The sequence below is a fragment of the Pleurodeles waltl genome, chromosome 6, assembly GCF_031143425.1.
Source record: "Pleurodeles waltl isolate 20211129_DDA chromosome 6, aPleWal1.hap1.20221129, whole genome shotgun sequence".
NCBI lineage: Eukaryota > Metazoa > Chordata > Amphibia > Caudata > Salamandridae > Pleurodeles > Pleurodeles waltl.
Window position 1 is genome coordinate 80,812,473 of NC_090445.1, and position 7,933 is coordinate 80,820,405.

Genomic DNA, 7,933 nt, shown 5'->3' on the forward strand with positions numbered 1-7,933 from the left:
TGATGCTTTTTAAAGGCTTCTCCATTGATGGGTATAACATTAACTATCACCTTTTTCAGATATTTCGCTGAGGCTTAAAACTACACACACACACACATCCTGCAGTTTGCCTCACAATTCCCACAGGACTCCACACAACGCAGCACTTCCCGCCCTGGGAGGCGCCGCTGGGAGCGGTCCTAGGCCGAGCCTTTCCTGTGCCCTTTCCTAGCCTGAGCCGCCCGCACTTACAGCGAGCTCGGAGTCCGCTCCGGTCCGTCCTGTCCCCCCCCATCCTTTCAAAAAGAGGAGTTTAAGGTCTCATTCCCGCTGGTGTTATGATTAAAGTAGGTATGAAAACTACTTTATGTCAGCAGCGGGATTTGACCACAGGACTGGGGAAGATATTGCTCTTGAATCTGGCGCCTTACACTGCTCTGCCATTCCGGCAGCCTCCGGCACACGGCTCTCGAGGCTGACTGCCACCTCGCGAAACAGGGAGAGTTCACACTCTTCTCTACTGGACATTTAAGCATGTGCCCAGAGACAGGTTGAAAGGACAGATGCATGTATGTACCAGAGTGAGCTCCAGAGAGACTGATGAGGACATAAGACTGGGGTAGAGCGAGAGATGGAGAAAGAGAAAGGTGCCTGTGTCGAGTCAGCAGCAGAGAAAATGAAACAAAGGGGCCTCCTGGGATAACCACACACTACTTCCTCACAAAGAACACACAGAGGGTGTGTGAAATGAAATAGGCACAGCAGCCCAACTAGCTCAGTCGGTAGAGCATGAGACTCTTAATCTCCGGGTTGTGGGTTCGAGCCCACGTTGGGCGTGATGCTTTTTAAAGGCTTCTCCATTGTCGGGTATAACATTAACTCTCACCTTTTTCAGATATTTCGCTGAGGCTTAAAACTACACACACACACATCCTGCAGTTTGCCTCACAATTCCCACAGGACTCCACACAACGCAGCACTTCCCGCCCTGGGAGGCGCCGCTGGGAGCGGTCCTAGGCCGAGCCTTTCCTGCGCCCTTTCCTAGCCTGAGCCGCCGGCGCTTACAGCGAGCTCGGAGTCCGCTCCGGTCCGTCCTGTCCCCCCCCATCCTTTCAAAAAGAGGAGTTTAAGGTCACATCCCCGCTGGTGTTATGATTAAAGTAGGTATGAAAACTACTTTATGTCAGCAGCGGGATTTGACCACGGGACTGGGGAAGATACTGCTCTTAAATGTAGCGCCTTACACCACTCGGCCATTCCGGCAGCCGCCGGAACACGGCTCTGGAGGCTGACTGCCACCTCGCGAAACAGGGAGAGTTCACACTCTTCTCTAGTGGACATTTAAGCATGTGCCCAGAGAGAGGTTGAGAGGACAGATGCATGTATGTACCAGAGTGAGCTCCAGAGAGACTGATGGGGACATAAGACTGGGGTAGAGCGAGAGATGGAGAAAGAGAAAGGTGCCTGTGTCGAGTCAGCAGCAGAGAAAATGAAACAAAGGGGCCTCCTGGGATAACCACACACTACTTCCTCACAAAGAACACACAGAGGGTGTGTGAAATGTCATAAGCACAGCAGCCTGGCTAGCTCAGTCTGTAGAGCATGAGACTCTTAATCTCAGGGTCGTGGGTTCGAACCCCACGTTGGGCATGATGCTTTTTAAAGGCTTTTCCATTTTCGGGTTTAACATTAACTCTCACCTTTTTCAGATATTTCGCTGAGGCTTAAAACTACACACACACACATCCTGCAGTTTGCCTCACGATTCCCACAGGACTCCACACAACCCAGCACTTCCCGCCCTGGGAGGCGCCGCTGGGAGCGGACCTAGGCCGAGCCTTTCCTGCGCCCTTTCCTAGCCTGAGCCGCCCATGCTTACAGCAAGCTCGGAGTCCGCTCCGGTCCGTCCTGTCCACCCCCATCCTTTCAAAAAGAGGAGTTTTACGGTCTCATTCCCACTGGTGTTATGATTAAAGTAGGTATGAAAACTACTTTATGTCGGTAGGGGGATTTGATCACAGGACTGGGGAAGATACTGCTCTTGAATGTGGCACCTAACACCGCTCAGTCATTCCGGCAGCCTCCGGAACAAGACTCTGGAGGCTAACTGCCACCTCGCGAAACAGGGAGAGTTCACACTGTTCTCTACTGGACATTTAAGCATGTGCCCAGAGACAGGTTGAGAGGACAGATGCATGTATGTACCAGAGTGAGCTCCAGAAAGACTGATGGGGACATAAGACTGGGGTAGAGCGAGAGATGGAGAGTAGAAAGGTGCCTGTGTCGAGTCAGCAGCAGAGAAAATGAAACAAAGGGGCCTCCTGGGATAACCACACACTACTTCCTCACAAAGAACACACAGAGGGTGTGTGAAATGTCATACGCACAGCAGCCCGGCTAGCTCAGTCGTTAGAGCATAAGACTCTTAAACTCAGGGTCGTGGGTTAGAACCCCACGTTGGGCGTGATGCTTTTTAAAGGCTTCTCCATTTTCGGGTTTAACACTAACTCTCACCTTTTTCAGATATTTTGCTGAGGCTTAAAACTACACACACACACACACACATCCTGCAGTTTGCCTCACGATTCCCACAGGACTCCACACAACGCAGCACTTCCCGCCCTGGGAGGCGCCTCTGGGAGCGGTCCTAGACCGAGCCTTTCCTGCGCCCTTTCCTAGCCTGAGCCGCCCGTGCTTACAGCGAGCTCGGAGTCCGCTCCGGTCCGTCCTGTCCCCCCCCATCCTTTCAAAAAGAGGAGTTTAAAGTCTCATCCCCGCTGGTGTTATGATTAAAGTAGGTATTAAAACTACTTTATGTCAGCAACGGGATTTGATCAAAGGACTGGGCAAGATACTGCTTTTGAATGTGGCACCTTACACCGCTCGGCCATTCCGGCAGCCTCCAGAACACAGCTCTGGAAGCTGACTGCCACCTCTCGAAACAGGGAGAGTTCACACTGTTCTCTACTGGACATTTAAGTATGTGCCCAGAGACAGGTTGAGAGGACAGATGCATGTATGTACCAGATTGAGCTCCAGAGAGACTGATGGGGACATAAGACTGGGGTAGAGCGAAAGATGGAGAAAGAGAAAGGTGCCTGTGTCGAGTCAGCAGCAGAGAAAATGAAACAAAGGGGCCTCCTGGGATAACCACACACTACTTCCTCACAAAGAACACACACAGGGTGTGTGAAATGATATAGGCACAGCAGCCCGGCTAGCTCAGTGGGTGGCGCATGAGACTCTTAATCTCAGGGTTGTTGGTTCGAGCCCCATTTTGGGCGTGATGCTTTTTAAAGGCTTCTCCTTTTTCGGGTTTAACATTAACTCTCACCTTTTTCAGATATTTCGCTGAGGCTTAAAACTACACACACAAACATCCTGCAGTTTGCCTCACGATTCCCACAGGACTCCACACAACGCAGCACTTCCCGGCCTAGGAGGTGCCGCTGGGAGCGGTCCTAGGCCGAGCCTTTCCTGCGCCCTTTCCTAGCTTGAGCCGCCCGTGCTTACAGCGAGCTCGGAGTCCGCTCCGGTCCGTCCTGTCCCCCCCCATCCTTTCAAAAAGAGGAGTTTAAAGTCTCATCCCCACTGGTGTTATGATTAAAGTAGGTATGAAAACTACTTTATGTGGGCAGCGGGATTTCATCACAGGACTGGGGAAGATACTGCTCTTGAATGTGGAGCCTTACACCGCTCGGCCATTCCGGCAGCCTGCGGAACACGGCTCTGGAGGCTGACTGCCACCTCGCGAAACAGGGAGAGTTCACACTGGACATTTAAGTATGTGCCCAGAGACAGGTTGAGAGGACAGATGCATGTATGTACCAGAGTGAGCTCCAGAGAGACTGATGGGGACATAAGACTGGGGTAGAGCGAGAGATGGAGAAAGAGAAAGGTGCCTGTGTCGAGTCAGCAGCAGAGAAAATGAAACAAAGGGGCCTCCTGGGATAACCACACACTACTTCCTCACAAAGAACACACAGAGGGTGTGTGAAATGACATAAGCACAGCAGCCCGGCTAGCTCAGTCGGTAGAACATGAGACTCTTAATCTCAGGGTCGTGGGTTCGAGCTCCACGTTGGGTGTGATGCTTTTTAAAGGCTTCTCCATTTTTGGGTTTAACATTAACTCTCACCTTTTTCAGATATTTCGCTGAGGCTTAAAACTACACACACACACATCCTGCAGTTTGCCTCACGATTCCCACAGGACTCCACACAACGCAGCACTTACCGCCCTGGGAGGCGCCGCTGGGAGCGGTCCTAGGCCGAGCTTTTCCTGTGCCCTTTCCTAGCCTGAGCCGCCTGTGCTTACAGCGAGCTTGAAGTCCGCTCCAGTCCGTCCTGTCCCCCCCCATCCTTTCAAAAAGAGGAGTTTAAAGTCTCATCCCCGCTGGTGTTATGATTAAAGTAGATATGAAAGCTACTTTCTGTTGGCAGCGGGGTTTGATCACAGGACTGGGGAAAACACTGCTCTTGAATGTGGCGCCTTGCACCACTCGGCCATTCCGGCAGCCTCCGGAACACTGCTCTGGAGGCTGACTGCCACCTCGCGAAACAGGGAGAGTTCACACTGTTCTCTATTGGACATTTAAGTATGTGCCCACAGACAGGTTGATAGGACAGATGCATGTATGTATCAGAGTGAGCTCCAGAGAGACTGATGGGGACATAAGACTGGAGTAGAGCGAGAGATGGAGAAAGAGAAAGGTGCCTGTGTCGAATCAGCAGCAGAGAAAATGAAACAAAGGGACCTCCTGGGATAACCACACACTACTTCCTCACAAAGAACACACAGAGGGTATGTGAAATAACATCGGCACAGCAGCCCGGCTAGCTCAGTCGGTAGAGCATGAAACTTTTAATCTCAGGGTCGTGGGTTCGAGCCCCACGTTGGGTGTGATGCTTTTTAAAGGCTTCTTCATTTTCGGGTTTAACATTAACTCTCACCTATTTCAGATATTTTGCTGAGGCTTAAAACTACACACACACACACACACATCCTGCAGTTTGCCTCACGATTCCCACAGGACTCCACACAACGCAGCACTTCCCGTCCTGGGAGGCGCCACTGGGAGCGGTCCTAGGCCGAGCCTTTCCTGCGCCCTTTCCTAGCCTGAGCCGCCCGTGCTTACAGCGAGCTCGGAGTCCGCTCCGGTCCGTCCTGTCCCCCCCCATCCTTTCAAAAAGAGGAGTTTAAAGTCTCATCCCCACTGGTGTTATGATTAAAGTAGGTATGAAAACTACTTTATGTGGGCAGCGGGATTTCATCACAGGACTGGGGAAGATACTGCTCTTGAATGTGGAGCCTTACACCGCTCGGCCATTCCGGCAGCCTGCGGAACACGGCTCTGGAGGCTGACTGCCACCTCGCGAAACAGGGAGAGTTCACACTGGACATTTAAGTATGTGCCCAGAGACAGGTTGAGAGGACAGATGCATGTATGTACCAGAGTGAGCTCCAGAGAGACTGATGGGGACATAAGACTGGGGTAGAGCGAGAGATGGAGAAAGAGAAAGGTGCCTGTGTCGAGTCAGCAGCAGAGAAAATGAAACAAAGGGGCCTCCTGGGATAACCACACACTACTTCCTCACAAAGAACACACAGAGGGTGTGTGAAATGACATAAGCACAGCAGCCCGGCTAGCTCAGTCGGTAGAACATGAGACTCTTAATCTCAGGGTCGTGGGTTCGAGCTCCACGTTGGGTGTGATGCTTTTTAAAGGCTTCTCCATTTTCGGGTTTAACATTAAATCTCACCTATTTCAGATATTTTGCTGAGGCTTAAAACTACACACACACACACATCCTGCAGTTTGCCTCACGATTCCCACAGGACTCCACACAACGCAGCTCTTCCCGTCCTGGGAGGCGCCGCTGGGAGCGGTCCTAGGCCGAGCCTTTCCTGCGCCCTTTCCTAGCCTGAGCCGCCAGTGCTTACAGCGAGATCTGAGTCCGCTCCGGTCCGTCCTGTCCCCCCCCATCCTTTCAAAAAGAGGAGTTTAAAGTCTAATCCCCGCTGGTGTTATGATTAAAGTAGGTATGAAAACTACTTTATGTCAGCAGCGGGATTTCATCACGGGACTGGGGAGGATACTGCTCTTGAATGTGGCGCCTTACACCGCTCGGCCATTCCGGCAGCCTGCGGAACACGGCTCTGGAGGCTGACTGCCACCTCGCAAAACAGGGAGAGTTCACACTGTTCTCTACTGGGCACTTAAGTATGTGCCCAGAGACAGGTTGAGGGGACAGATGCATGTCTGTACCAGAGTGAGCTCCAGAGAGACTGATGGGGACATAAGACTGGGGTAGAGCGAGAGATGGAGAAAGAGAAAGGTGCCTGTGTCGAGTCAGCAGCAGAGAAAATGAAACAAAGGGGCCTCCTGGGATAACCACACACTACTTCCTCACAAAGAACACACAGAGGGTGTGTGAAATAACATAGGCACAGCAGCCTGGCTAGCTCAGTCGTTAGAGCATGAGACTCTTAATCTCAGGATCTTCGGTTCGAGCCCCAGATTGGGTGTGATACTTTTTAAAGGCTGATCCAATTTCGGGTTTAACATTAACTCTCACCTTTTTCAGATATTTCGCTGAGACTTAAAACTACACACACACACATCCTGCAGTTTGCCTCACGATTCCCACAGGACTCCACACAACGCACCACTTCCCGCCCTGGGAGGCGCCGCTGGGAGCGCACCTAGGCCGAGCCTTTCCTGTGCCCTTTCCTAGCCTGAGCCGCCCGTGCTTACAGCGAGCTCGGATTCCGCTCTGGTCCGTCCTGTCCCCCCCCCATCCTTTCAAAAAGAGGAGTTTAAGGTCTTATCCCCGCTGGTGTTATGATTAAAGTAGGTTTGAAAACCACTTTATGTCAGCAGCGGGATTTGATCACAGGACTGGGGAAGATACTGCTCTTGAATGTGGCACCTTACACCGCTCGGCCATTCCGGCAGCCTCCGGAACACCGCTCTGGAGGCTGACTGCCACCTCTCGAAACAGGGAGAGTTCACACTGTTCTCTACTGGACATTTAAGTATGTGCCCAGAGAGAGGTTGAGAGGACAGATGCATGTATGTACCAGAGTGAGCTCCAGAGAGACTGATGGGGACATAAGACTGGGGTAGAGCGAAAGATGGAGAAAGAGAAAGGTGCCTGTGTCGAGTCAGCAGCAGAGAAAATGAAACAAAGGGGCCTCCTGGGATAACCACACACTATTTCCTCACAAAGAACACACACAGGGTGTGTGAAATGATATAGGCACAGCAGCCCGGCTAGCTCAGTGGGTGGCGCATGAGACTCTTAATCTCAGGGTTGTGGGTTCGAGGCCCATTTTGGGCGTGATGCTTTTTAAAGGCTTCTCCATTTTCGGGTTTAACATTAACTCTCACCTTTTTCAGATATTTCGCTGAGGCTTAAAACTACACACACAAACATCCTGCAGTTTGCCTCACGATTCCCACAGGACTCCACACAACGCAGCACTTCCCGCCCTGGGAGGTGCCGCTGGGAGCGGTCCTAGGCCGAGCCTTTCCGGCGCCCTTTCCTAGCTTGAGCTTGCCCGTGCTTACAGCGAGCTCGGAGTCCGCTCCGGTCCGTCCTGTCCCCCCCCCCATCCTTTCAAAAAGAGGAGTTTAAGGTCTCATCCCCGCTGGTGTTATTATTAAAGTAGGTATGAAAACTACTTTATGTCGGCAGCGGGATTTGACCACGGGACTGGGGAAGATACTGCTCTTGAATGTGGCGCCTTACACCACTCGGCCATTCCGGCAGCCTCCAGAACACGGCTCTGGAGGCTGACTGCCACCTCGCGAAACAGGGAGAGTTCACACTGTTCTATACTGGACATTTAAGTATGTGCCCAGAGACAGGTTGAGAGGACAGATGCATGTATGTACCAGAGTGAGCTCCAGAGAGACTGATGGGGACATAAGACTGGGGTAGAGCGAGAG

The 7,933-nt window shown here is 52.0% G+C and overlaps 1 non-coding gene across 1 annotated transcript; it reads left to right on the forward strand.

Annotated features, from left to right (window-relative positions):
• The first annotated feature begins 4,808 nt into the window (after positions 1–4,808).
• Positions 4,809–4,881, forward strand: TRNAK-UUU (transfer RNA lysine (anticodon UUU)). Its single transcript has one exon. It is a non-coding gene; the product is annotated as a tRNA-Lys (tRNA).
• The last annotated feature ends 3,052 nt before the right edge of the window (positions 4,882–7,933 follow it).